Below are 12,046 nucleotides of genomic sequence, written 5' to 3'. Positions count from 1 at the left end.
GAAACACAACTGAAATTAAAAGACAGTTCATTCATCTATGTGGCCTTTAGTAATTTGTTTAAAAACAAATAGAGACAATTGTTATCATTATTGGTAGGCCCTACATATAATAATACAACAATGCTTTATTAATAAACAGGTTATTTAGATTATGTTATATTATATTACATTAACAATGATTACTATAGATCTGTTTTAGGGCCAGGTCATGTATTTCTCCCTGAATGTAAAGTTAATTATATTATTATATATAGTTATATGAAACAATGGGTAGTAAAGAATAAAGCAGTTGAGAATTCGACTCTGCCTGTATGACGAGGTGCGTCAGACACGCGTACACACACAGTTATTGCAGGTCTGGACTATCGGTCTGTGGTACATTTATGTTATATGAATACCAGTTAAAATACAAAAACGTATATGCCTAAGAATCAGTGGGAACTAGACATGATAATGTATACATAAGGTGAGCCAGAGACAGTTCAGAAAGGGAGTAACAAGGTTTGATTTTCAATAAGAATAAAATATATTTTGGTACTTTGATAATGATGATGCTTTGGAAGAGGATTTGGTACAAGAGTTTTCTAAAAACACACAGACTCAGGAACCCACATGGCAGCATGGATCACCTGCTCTATGCACTATGTACTCAAAACTCTGCAATAAACCGGTTTAAACATCGCCATCCTATATCCTGGAATTGGAGGAGCTAACCTAGGTAGATTGTGGCCTGTCACCTAGGTGGTGTGTAGCAAAGGGCATTGCTCAAGAATGAATGTTAAAGTAAAAGGAAAGCCCATATCAGAGCAGGGTTAGGAGGGGCCTCTGAGATTATGGTCAACACACGTGGTTTCCAAGAAACCCCGGCTGGAGGAGGGAAACACAACTGAAACTAGAAGATGAAAATCTGTAGAAAATCTGTTTTAGTAAAGCCACATAGTTTAAGACGTAAGGTAATGTTAAACGGCTTAAATCTTTTTGAAGAGATTTGAACAGAGTCTAAATGGAGGAAACTGTGTAGTCATGCCCACCATTTAGAACATTTTAAATGTTTGGGAACAACTAAAGTGAAGAGTTAAAGGACCCATGGCATGCTACTTTATGGATGCTTGAATATAGATATTAGTGGGCCCCTAGCACAATATTTGAGGACGTTGCCGACATTCAGCCATGGTGCAGTATTAAAGCCTCTAAGAGCCACATTGAGCTTTCCCCAAACGCGCCGTTTCGTTGTCCGTATCTTTAACTGTGCGTTCACACTGAAGGGAAAAACGGTCTGTCTAGTTACTGGACCAGATGAAATGAGACGGAGAGGTAATAAAGTCTGTCGGCACGAGGACCTTGGATTTATTAAGTAAAGTGGCAACGGTTATACAGAGTCATAAGCGTGAGAAATCGAATATGTCTAAGTCCCTAATCAGCGCTGATGGTTCGTCCGGAGCTTCGCCTCCGTGGAAGGTCTGCTTCAGAAGAAGGTGAAGAGTCCCTGTGTGATACAGTTTTATGCTGTATCCTCCTCTCGATGAGGTGTGTGCGTTTGAGGTGTGTGTGGTTCTGTGTGTTTTTGCTTGGCCTTGGCTCCCAGGCCCTGCTGTGTATGCCTCCTAACGGGGGAGAGCTCCTCGTGTCTTCGGTGTGATAAATTAAACCGGGGAGTGCCCCCCCGAAATGTGGCTTCTCAGGCCCTGGTGTGGGCAGGGGTATCTCTTGGTTCCTCCTAACGGGGAAGAGCTCTCAAAATGTCTCCTGTGTGGTAAACTAAACCGGGGAGTGCCCCCCGAACTGTCTCGTGTGTGATAATTGAATGTGGCTCTCAGGCCCTTGGTATGGGCAGGTAACGGGGGAGAGCTTCAAAGTGTCTCCTGTGTGATAAATTAATGTGGCTCTCCCGTTCTTGAGGATGACTGGTGCATTGTCTGAGTGTCCACCATCTGCCAGCCTGGGAAATGGGGCCTTCGGCTCCGGCTTTGACCTGACTATATTCTCATGTATGTGTTATGTGTTAAAAGTTGACTATATTGTAAGGTGACTGCCATGTGATGTGCTCATTAAGCTAGGGTAGGAGTTAGCTATATTTATAATGTACATGTGATGTACTCAGCAGGTTATTTTTCCCAACATATCCCCCTCAAGTCGTCGCAAGACGACTTTTACTCATTAGGGGTACGAGGGATAGGACTCCAGCGCGGGACTACCATTAGAAATAACAGAAGGAAGGCAAAATGATCATAAAAACAAACAACCATGAGCATGGGACTAAAACAACTCGCTGAACCGGGTGTATGGGGAACCACGTGGGAGAAACGCCACCCATGCTTCAGACATGGGCATGCCATACACACCCCACCTAGGGGGTGGCATCCACCCCGGCCTGACATCGCGAGCAGACAATACCAACAATACTAGCAGCAGATAATACACAAAACATACCACAAACATACAATAATACAAAAACAAATACCAAAAACAACAACCAACAACAAAGCTGGCCACATAACAAAACCAACACCAAACCATAACAATAACAACCAAATGCAACAATAAAACAAACTCCAAACAATAACAGCATCAGCAAAAGCAGCAATAAGACGAACAGTAAACAATAACAATATAAAAATGCAACAATCACACAAACACTAACGATCACAGGAAAGAAATGTAACCATGAAACGTGTCCCTAAACAATAATAATAATATCAGAAAGATATGAGGTACACAACGAATGGCAATCCCCCTCAACCCATCCCTAGATGACCACACATTAAGGATGTGAGGAGGAGTTGACTGGTCGTATAACAATAAGCAATCACACGCATGGGGTATCCAGGGTAGGCCCGGGGCACGGGAACAACTAAAACCATGGAATAGTCCTGAGCGTCATCACGGGCAGGTGGTCGCAAGGCGCCACCTGAGCATTAGACCCTTTTATTCAACTGCGCTCAGGACCTCATCTGATAAACGGGCAATCAAGGCCCCTGGAATCTCGCCCGTGTGTATCCCCGAGCTCCATCTAGTGGGACAGCGATATAAACAACAACATTTACGTTCCCGGCGTCGGTTGCGTAGACGCGGGCATAGATATGGGAGCGGCTAAAAACAGTGAAGCATACAGAAGCGAATACAGCCAGGGGCGCCCTCAAGCCTTAAGGGAACGGGCCGCAGCCCCTGGTACCGGAACGCAGATCCCTGGTCCGGGCGACGTGGATGCATCAGGTGGGAGGGGGGAGGTGCCGTTGGCGGGGACGGGAATGGGGCAGCCCACCTGGAGAGGTTACTAGCACGTCACAGGCGGGGGGGGGGGGGCGTCGTGGTGGTGGGGCTCTTGGACAATGGTGCAGGGGGTCTATTCTATGTTCTCCAGCCAGATCAGGTCGGGCCCCTCTGGTGGTCCCTCGTCCAAACTCTCCGGTGTATACTCGATCCCCAGGTAAGCTTGGATGGCACCTGCTGTACCTGTAGCGCCCATCGCTCATTGGGCTCTCCATCCATCCGAAATCTGATTGCATCATCCCTGGGTAGTTGGTCGGCTCCGGGCGTGTCTGCATCTGGCTCCTCCTCTGGCCCTGGAACTTTGTGTTTCTCTTGCTGGAATTACAAACTTATGTACAACAGTTAGATGTTCAAACATATTTTCCTTAATTCTATTTCTAATTACTCTAATGGAAGTCCCTTTTGGCACCCTCGAATGTTAAGTGAAGGCATGGGTCGACCCTTAAGCATTTCATGCGGGGTTAGATGTGTCGTTCTGTTAGTTTTCATGCGATAACTCAATAGTGCCAGTGGTAGTGCATCAATTCAATTTAGTGCTTGCACAAATGTTGTTAATTCTTAGTCTTGAGCGTCCCATTCACTCTTTCCACCATACCTTGTGGTTGAGGATTGGGGCGTAATCTAGTCTTTATTTGACATGCAAATGTTGAATCACTTGTTTGAGTGTTCTCTGAACAAACGTTTTGTCTGAGCTTATTTCTGACGGAATTCCAAACCTTGTCTTGACTTCTCCAGTCAGAAACTTGATTACTGTAGTCCCACTTTGGTCTTTTGATGGGACTGCTTCTACCCATCTGTTGAACACTGTATTTCACACTCATTTAGCTGGATGTCAATCATTGTTTGCAAGTATGGTGAAGAAAAACCTTGTTTTCTAATTATTATTAGTATTATTTATTTTTTTAATTCTCCTCAATACCTCACCCCTTGCGCAATGGTCAAAACCATGCGCATTAAATGATAAGCAAATCTAAGAACGCCGTTGGTGCAACCAACGTCGAAACGTCTAACCTTAACCATCAGCAAATTAAAGCCAATCTTTTGGGAAGGCAAATCGAACCAGTGTGTCCAAAACCAAAGCCCAATATGGGTGGGTTTACCATCAGCCGCCTGAAACCACGCTGTTCCAAAGTCATGCACTAAACCGAACTAAAACGTACATGCGTTAGTGGCCTTCTATACCACAAAGGTAAAATAAAATAAAATAAAACGCGACATGCCCCGTTCCAAGACCACCTCTGCTGCCAGAGCTGACATATCTGACGCCTGTTCCTCCTCCACCTTACATCCCACCCGGCACTTCCTATGATTGTTGCAGCTCGTGACTTCATGATCAAGTAAGCCAGTGCCCACAGCGACTCCGCCAAGTAATCGTGACTGTGCCTGCCTTAGGTCGTCCCGGGTGTCAAGGTGGGATCTTACCCGTCGTTGGCTAACCAGCCTTCCATACTGGCTTATTGCAGGATGCCGTACCTGGGATACGATCAATCCCCACCTATATGGTGGTATAGATCGCAAGGTGGAGGGATGGAGACAGAGTCTTCAGCCGCTTCTGCCCTATGCAGCGTGTGTGTGCGTAAAAGATACACCTCAGGGAAACTATAAAACAAAAAGTCATTTATCAGAGCTAAAATTATTTAAGTGTTGCAGCAGCAGTAGTGGCATTTGAAAGGTAAACCCACTACTTCCGAATCCAAATTGACAACATAGCATGTAGGATCCCTTCCCAGCAGATGTAGCGCTAATCCCCGTCATCCTTGACCAAAGAGATTTACCCTATATTTTAATTGGTGTAGTCCTACTTGTACAGTTTATCAAGATTACGTTTTTACTTTATGCATATATTTTTAATTATTATCCTCATCTTTATCATATCCATATTTATTCAATTATTCTTTCCTGTGTGAAAATAATAATAATCACTTAGTTCATAGCAAACCTTCTTCTTTAGTCCAATTGCATTAGATTATCATTACGGTTGTCCTAGGAAGACAAAAAACAAAATAAAAACTAAACTTAAAGAAAAAACAAATTAGCCATAATGTGAATATCCACTGCGTGTCTCCCTGTGACTCTCTCCCTCCTTCAGGAGAACACGCTCTCTCTCCCTCCTCAGTACGGGGTGCTGTTTGGTGCAAGACAACAGATAAGGGTGGAATGTGGCTTCTCTCTCTCTCTGCGTGTCTCCCTCCCACTTTGGGTGCTGGGTGTGGGAGAAACCAGTGGTAGTTCCTTTTCTCGGCCAGCAGAGGGGTTGTTCAGGTGAAACCTATGGACAGACTACAAAGAACTTCAAACATGGCAGACGGGGAACTACAAATTTATCAAAGCCTGAAAACTCAACAGAGCTCTACCTGTATTCCTTGGATATGTGGTATTTTATGGCGTATGGCCACCACACGCTTTCAGTTGAACACACTCTCTATTTCCTTTCTCTGTACTGTGTGTTAGTGTGTCTCTCTGTACTGCCTTAATGGTGTAGGTCGACAAATGGGGGTGAAATGTGTTCTCTCTCTTATTCTTCCTCACTCCCCTTAGGGTCAAGCAGCACCTAGGATTGTTAAAAGATAAGCCTGGAATGCAACATCCTGAACTATCCATCATGGAACAATGGCCTAATAACTATCTCTCACACACAAAAAGATCCTTCTGTCCCTTCATTCACAATTAACTTTTCACTTTATTATATATAACTTAATACTGCTCCCCCTTTCCAAATTTCTATATACACAAAACTAGAAGCTGACCACCAAAATTGGTACAGGCCTCGTCAGGCCGAACCAAAACACCCTCACAGGTTCTAACTTCCATACAATTCTAGGGAGGGGAACTACAACATGAGGTGGAGTAGAGGACTTCAAATATGGTGGACGGGGACCTCAAATGGGAGGACTACACATATGGGAAAGGGGATTACACTCTGGGCCTGAAAACTATACAGAGTCCCTTCACGTGGTCCTGGAACAACCGTTCATTGTTAGAAAAACACGCACTCTATCGCTACCTCCAACTGACTAGAGGGAAAATGGTCCCTCTCGATCGTCCTCCGACTTTAGCTCTCCTTGCTATCTCTCCTTGCTATCTCTCTCGCTCCCTCTCACACAAACGCACATTGACATGTACATGCTGTCACGCACATACACACTGACTTCCCACACGGCTCCTCTCATTCTGTCTCCCGCAGACACACACACACATAAACGCACGTTGACGCATACTCGCTGACACGCACGTACACACTGACGTACGCACACAGAATCGCTCACAGCCTTTCTCTCTCTCTTTCTGACACACATGCACAGGGAGTCTGGACAGAGATATATGCCCAGCCGCTTACACCTTACTAGTGAGGGGCAACAGGTGTCTACTATTCCCGTCCGCTGTGGTCAATGCAATCATCCGTCTGCTACCGCACTCACACATCAGACACGGCAAAATAGCGTTGAGCATAACAAAGCAAGCAAGCGTTGCACACATAGCCGGGTTATCATTGATTTATTTATTTCTATATTTAGCCGGCCCACAAATACGCTCGCTCTCTTTCTTTCTCTCTCTCTGGGCCTCTTACACACACACACACACACAGCCACTCCGTCTCTCTCTCACTCGCGCATACACACGCTGTCTCTCTTTCACTCGCGCATACACACACTGTTTCTCTTTGCAAAGGGACTTTAACCCTGATAAAGGACGCCAACCTTCTCACCACATAGAATTATTTAATACACATCCAATGCTTGGCCATCGGTAGTCTTGTATCACTATGACCGATTCTTATAGGCCCTAGGGTCTCGAGGGTATTTTCTTCACCATGCAACGAGCCTAGTTTTTTTTCTTCTCTTTCCCTCTGGGTTCCACCCGCGGCCCAGGCATCCCTCTGGGTTCCACTCTTGGCCCAGGCATCCATTACTCGGCCATCGGTAGTCTTGTATCACTATGACCGATTCTTATAGGCCCTTCTCTTTCCCTCTGGGTTCCACCCGCGGCCCAGGCATCCCTCTGGGTCCACACTCTATGGCCCAGGCATTTATTATTTTGGCCATCGGTAGTCTTGTATCACTATGACCGATTCTTATAGGCCCTATGGTCTCGAGGGTATTCTTTCACCATGCAACGAGCCAATATTCGATGTGTCACGCATTCAGGGTCAATCGGGTTTTATGGGGAAATGCTGGGGTGCAGTTCTATTCGTCCCCACGAGATATCCCGTAGCGAACCGCTCTCACAGTCTCACCTCCTAATGTGGTTCCTATATAACTATGCAGAGTTTGGATTTTATCAACAGGTTCTGCCTACCTTTTGTTGGGCCCGAGGTGAGACTGCAGGAATCGGTCTGGTGCTCCGGGGTCCCGAGGCCGTGCCGCTCTCCGTCTCTCGTTTCCCAGTTGCGGTCCAATTTAGAAAAAATCACGTCGTGGGTCACCAAATTGAAGGGAAAAACGGTCTGTCTAGTTACTGGACCAGATGAAATGAGACGGAGAGGTAATAAAGTCTGTCGGCACGAGGACCTTGGATTTATTAAGTAAAGTGGCAACGGTTATACAGAGTCATAAGCGTGAGAAATCGAATATGTCTAAGTCCCTAATCAGCGCTGATGGTTCGTCCGGAGCTTCGCCTCCGTGGAAGGTCTGCTTCAGAAGAAGGTGAAGAGTCCCTGTGTGATACAGTTTTATGCTGTATCCTCCTCTCGATGAGGTGTGTGCGTTTGAGGTGTGTGTGGTTCTGTGTGTTTTTGCTTGGCCTTGGCTCCCAGGCCCTGCTGTGTATGCCTCCTAACGGGGGAGAGCTCCTCGTGTCTTCGGTGTGATAAATTAAACCGGGGAGTGCCCCCCCGAAATGTGGCTTCTCAGGCCCTGGTGTGGGCAGGGGTATCTCTTGGTTCCTCCTAACGGGGAAGAGCTCTCAAAATGTCTCCTGTGTGGTAAATTAAACCGGGGAGTGCCCCCCGAACTGTCTCGTGTGTGATAATTGAATGTGGCTCTCAGGCCCTTGGTATGGGCAGGTAACGGGGGAGAGCTTCAAAGTGTCTCCTGTGTGATAAATTAATGTGGCTCTCCCGTTCTTGAGGATGACTGGTGCATTGTCTGAGTGTCCACCATCTGCCAGCCTGGGAAATGGGGCCTTCGGCTCCGGCTTTGACCTGACTATATTCTCATGTATGTGTTATGTGTTAAAAGTTGACTATATTGTAAGGTGACTGCCATGTGATGTGCTCATTAAGCTAGGGTAGGAGTTAGCTATATTTATAATGTACATGTGATGTACTCAGCAGGTTATTTTTCCCAACAACACCAAACGCGACATTTGTCGCCCGTTCGCGTTGTCGCCGAAGTTTTGTCGTGCCACAAATCATAATCTGTCGCTGTCCAAGTTTTGTCGAATTTGTCGCGCCACAACAAGATAACCACCATTGCATGTCTTTACCCTTTGTGGAAGAGGGAGAGATGTCGGAGGACTCAACACACGAAAGACCCTCGAGAACCCTAGACCCGACAGTCTATTCATAATATTGTAATGACCACGGAAGAGGCAGTGAATGAAGTATTGATTAAGCAGAGATTTATTAGATAGGCCTACCTAATAAACCGTTGGAACACACAAGACCGGAAACCATAGCAACTCCGGTAAACAAACCCCGAGAAGCCCAATCCCTATGAGAGCTCCCCGCGCTACGGCCATCCGGAGGTGCACAGAGCTTTTGGCCGTGATATTACATATACAATCATATTATATCATATACTATTATATATAGAGCTCCGGGAGTTGCAAACGGCACCAATCACTTTCTCCTCCATGCTGCAGTTCACCCCGGACTGCACTGCACTGAGTTTGACGGTTGAACGCTGATTGGCTGTTACGTTACACATGTCACTCAGTTGCCACGCTGTTGAACGCTGATTGGCTGATTGGCTGAAATTCGCGTCAAAGTTGAAATATTTCAACTCGAGAGAATTTGTTGCGCCACAAATCCTCGCGAACACGCTCGCCTGGGCACGGCGAAAGTGTGGCGCGACAAATCAAAACTTGTCGCCGGTTTTCTCTCGCGAAAAATTCGCCCGATACGCATCTCTACATTCACTTTGTAAGGGATCTTGTCGCCCCGTCGCGTTTGGTGTGAACGCACAGTAAAGCTGCTTTCACACCGCCGCGCAGCTACTCGCCACCTCCATTAATTTCAATGAGGGTAGGGCAGCAGAGGGGAGGCGGTAACAATCGCGGCTGTAGGACCAGGAAGTGTTGCCGCCCGCATGAGCGCGCACAGATTTTGCCCTACCGCTCAGCTTTCCCCGTGTTGAAACTTTCGGCGGCAGCAGCCCAGCGGCGACAGCAACAGCAGCCGCTTTTAAAAACGCCTGGCCCTTTCACAAACCGTATGGAGGATACAGAAACATATTGCCCTATTTCCTTATCAACAAAATCCTACCAAACAATATAATTATCGGCTATTCGGCTATGTTTCACAGTTAATAAAAAAAGACATTCCTAACAGGTATATGGTGTTGTGTTAGGTCATGTTGATGACTGATTTATGACAATGTTGGAAGCTAAACGGTTTATAATAAGGGCCTCCTGCCCAGCAGACTTTATACCACAGCAGGATGAGACATGATGAGGTGGGAGAGCAAAAGAATACACTAACAATCTGCAAATCAAAGCTTATTTTATTCAAAAAGTGAGTAATTGTTGATTACAAGGCAATGCACCATGTATTCTCAATAGCGGTGATTATTGAACTCCTCCTTCCAGAAGGTTCTGTCTCCTCTCCCACAGTCTCCTCATGACAACACACTGAGGGGCTACAAATGGAGATTAGCCTGGTCAACCGAAAGCCGCTGGTGTTTGTTCCCTAGGGATTCACTAGAACATGTTGTTGCACACTAGCTGCCAAACATACACTACCTGCAAAAGCCCCTCACGTCGGTAGCCAGTAGCGTCCGGCTCTAGGAGGCCTCCAGGAATACTTTGGATGTTTCAGAATTGTAGAGTCACATATACTGAAAGTTCTCCCCCCTCGTTCCTGAGCAGACCTCGAACCCCTATATATTATCGGTCATGTAGTCACCTCTCCGGTACACCCCCCTGTCCCCATAGTGACCTCGCTCTGTCTGAGCTTTTATTTTTCAAAGGCGGAGCCGGACACCTAGTGCTCGTTTTACGCCATTTCTTGCTACTGGGGGGCCATAGGCAAGCTAGGGGAACTCATATTAATGTTGGGGAACCTCAGAAAGTGACCTTTTCATGCCATGGGACCTTTAAACAAATAGCTAATGTGATCAAGTTTGAATACATTTGAGATCAAATATAGAATAGCTGAGCTGTTCTGAGTGTGTGTGTGTGTGTGTGTGTGTGTGTGTGTGTGTGTGTGTGTGTGTGTGTGTGTGTGTGTGTGTGTGTGAGTGTGTGTGTGTGTGTGTGTGTGTGTGTGTGTGTGTGTGCGTGGGTGTGTGTGTGTGTGTGTGTGTGTGTTTGTGTGTGTGTGTGTGTGTGTGTGTAACTTTGAAAAGTATGTTATCAGGGGTCCTTCGAGAAAAAGCTATTGTACTCGATAGTATTACTATTTTCCTGACTTTTTGGCTCCAAAAGTTATAACAATTCTTGGATTGTACAGCAAACTCAGTTGTATTATGTAATGAACCAACAGTCTGAAAAAAAATCGCAGCAGTGGGGTTTCATTATACCCTTTCATTTATACAGTTTCAATAAGATGGATAAAAAAAAGGGTCAGACTGATTTAACTGTCTTTTAATTTCAGTTCCGTTTTCCCCCTCGAACAGTGGTTTCTTGGAAACCACGTGTTTAAAAATGATCTCAGAGGCCCCTCCTAACATCTGCCAGAAAATTGCACGGTCCTCAAACCAAAAGACCCCTTAATGGCCCAGATTCTGGCAGGATACTATCTCTTTGGCCAGTTCTCAACGGAGATGACAAAGGGCCAAGTCTGCTGAATGTTAAAAACAGACAGGAGAACAATGATCACAAATGAACAGGAATTTTCACTCAGATTAGGTCATTTACGACCCGATTCTTAAATGCCTGAGAGAGCAAATGCGTTAAGTTATCTAATCAGATTGTCTGAACATAAGTAAGTGCCCATATGTGGAAATCAATTGCTGCCCAGTTGGGGCCAGGTGGAAATTGACCCTCTGTTCCTTCAGCCAGTCCCCACAATCCCCAGCTGGAGTCACCCATGAGTTCTTCACTAGGAACAATTACAAGAGGCCAAACACACAGCTTCACCAGGACCTTGTAGGGACCTTCACCAGTAGCAGCCATCTTAGTTCTAAACGATAGCGTTGAAACTGATGCCAAATCCTGAATCCTGTATAAAGTGAATTCAAGGCTTCACAGCCTTTCTAATAATAGTTTTATACTGTACTAATACAATACGTTATTGCAGCAGAAATGTTACCACAGACCATGTCGACAACGTTGGGGGGGGGGGGGGGGGGGGGGGGGGGCAACATATTACAAGTTGACAGGGGAGGACGGTTAGCCATTATATTGTATCATGGCTTTGAGACTATCAGAATCAAGTATCAGATCTTTCCGTGGCGATTTTCCGCAGTTAACTACAGTGAAAAACAAACTACAGACAAAAAGCAGGTGATTCAGTCACTCAGAACCCTCTATTTGTTCAGGAGGTAGAGCAGTTGTCTTGTAACCGAAAGGTTGCTAGTTCAATCCCCAGCTCCTCCTAGCTGAGTGTTGATGTGTTCCTGAGCAAGACACTTAACCCTAACTGCTCCTGACGAGCTGGCGGTCGCCTTGCATGGTT

Source organism: Gadus morhua, chromosome 8, assembly GCF_902167405.1.
Source record: "Gadus morhua chromosome 8, gadMor3.0, whole genome shotgun sequence".
In the NCBI taxonomy this organism is placed as follows: Eukaryota; Metazoa; Chordata; class Actinopteri; order Gadiformes; family Gadidae; genus Gadus; species Gadus morhua.
The sequence above is the reverse complement of the archived record's forward strand: the minus strand, read 5'-3'. Positions refer to the sequence as shown.